Genomic DNA, 2,437 nt, shown 5'->3' on the forward strand with positions numbered 1-2,437 from the left:
AACTTTACTTTTACATTTTTAATAACTTTAATTGTAGACAACAAAATTCAAATTTTAATTAAAAACATGTGGCTGAAAATGAGTTTCTAAAGTTTTCTCAGCTTAAGTGGGTTTTTATTTTATTATAAACCCAAGATAGTCGTCATTCTAAATTTAGGATATATTATTACACATTTTTGTAAACAATAAATTAAAGTTGTCAAATTAACATTTAGAGAGTGATATAATGCTAATTTATATTTTAATAAGTTAAAATCTTATTTAATGTTAATATATATATAAGGGAAGTGTAGAATGAAAACCAATTTGAGTTGTAAAAACCCATGAAAATCTTATGTAACATTGTTGTCACACCCCAACCTAAGGCGGAAATGCCGGGGTGTGATCCGATTGCTCACTGCTCGAAGATACGATCATAAATAAAATGTGACAATATCTAATTAATTATTTTAATTCAAATGTACACACAATAATCAAATACAACAAAACAATTCAAATAAATTAATACAATCAATTAAATTTAAGTTTGTCTTCAATATAACCTATGGTCTTGACTACATATCTGTCACACCCCGTTAAGCGAATTGCGGAAGCGTAAAACGGAAATGCAACAGATACAACTGGTATCAAATACATTGTTCATAAAGAAACATTACTAACTAATTTACAATATATCATATCGTTCTAACATCTTTTACGAACTAGGTGATACAATCAAACCGGTTCTTCAATTACTTTACTTCTAACTCAAATGCCCATGACATCAATCACCAATCAGACACGTAACGCACAGAAAATTACTTCTCATATCTGATTACCTGAAAAACATGTTAAAACAGGTCAACTACGAATAGTTGGTGAGTTTCATAAGTTTAACGAAATCAGTTCTGCGTACCACACAGTCATAGTTTGTATGTGCGCACGTATGTAAAAATATGTATTTACGTTTGTATAAATATGTACAGCCATATCCTTATGTGTGCATATGCACACATGTAAGTTTATAATATAAATTCGAAATTTCGGTAAAATCGTGATTGTTTGTTCGTACTACCTGTTTCCAATTTCCATGTTTAACCAACCACTGTGGACCCCCTTCCTCCCACAACGGTTCCACATAAACTCAACCACTGTGGCCCCCCTTCCACCCACAACGGTTCCGCGTTAACATCAACCACTGTGGTCCCCCTTCCACCCACAATGATTCCACATAAACTCAAACATTATATAATGTACACGCAAATAATTAGTATATTCTACACATAGTATTTCCTACGGCTAATCACATAGCATGTATATAGACACATATACACATATAGTATTTATCACGTATCACCAAATACTGTGGCTCCCCATCCGCCCACAATACGCATAATCACATTATTTTCTTAACATTCATGTCATAATCAAGTTAGTTCGTTTAATAAGTTGCAGCAGAACTTGGCTCATAGGCCATATTCAACTTTAGTTTATAAGTTGCAGCAGAACCTGGCTCATAGGCCATACTCAACTTTAGTTTATAAGTTGTAGCAGAACCTGGCTCATAGGCCATACTCAACTTTAGTTTGTTACTATTGTGCCCCCCCTTCTGCCCACAACAGACCCATAATCATCACAGACCACGTTATCCCCATGGCCATTACAGACCACGTTGTCTCCCAAATTAGTTATGTTTAACATTACATAACGTGTTTGTATAAACATGCTGTCACGTGTAATTTCATTATGTTTTGCAATTCGTATTATCTCCATTCAATATATCAATCAACGATAATAATCATTTTTCATCAGCACGTAGTCAATCATTACGTTTGTAGGGACTTTTCATATATAAATGTTCAGATATTTTATATCCTGATCCGTTTTTAGATAAATAACGTGTATAAACATGCTTTCCACCCCAAAAGTTCGTAAAATAGTTTAAAGAGTGGGGTCATGAAACTCACGGTTTTGTAGGCACTCAGTGCGAGATCAGCACGGGGTTCGTTTCCCTTGCTATCACTTAGTCCATATAGTCCATATTATAATAATATTAATATTTTAATATTATTATAATCTAAGTATTAAACTGGGCTATATAACTAATCTGGGTATAGCTGGTACGCCCAGAAAGTGGTAATAGGCTTAGGCTGTGATGTTGTTCAATGTCTAATACTTAAAACTGAACTTGGCTCAGATTCCCATTTTCCCAGCTGGGCCGAGTTGTTCGTTTACGCGTTTAGAAAACAGTTATGGGAAAATAAGCTTGGGTAAATGTATTGGTTAATAAAATGATTAAGTTATAAAGAAGGATCACATACTGGGGTCCCGGATTAGCCATGGGGCCCGTTTCCGTTTATTCAGTTTGATTTGAGAAGAAACGCGCACAATCCACCCGGATTGTCCAGGTTTCTCATAGAAAAGTTCGTTTTTACTTAATTAATCGGAAAATATGATT

The sequence above is a fragment of the Bidens hawaiensis genome, unplaced genomic scaffold (assembly GCF_021521415.1).
Source record: "Bidens hawaiensis isolate Kalapana, Puna unplaced genomic scaffold, B.hawaiensis_p1.1 tig00018576_1, whole genome shotgun sequence".
Lineage (NCBI taxonomy): Eukaryota > Viridiplantae > Streptophyta > Magnoliopsida > Asterales > Asteraceae > Bidens > Bidens hawaiensis.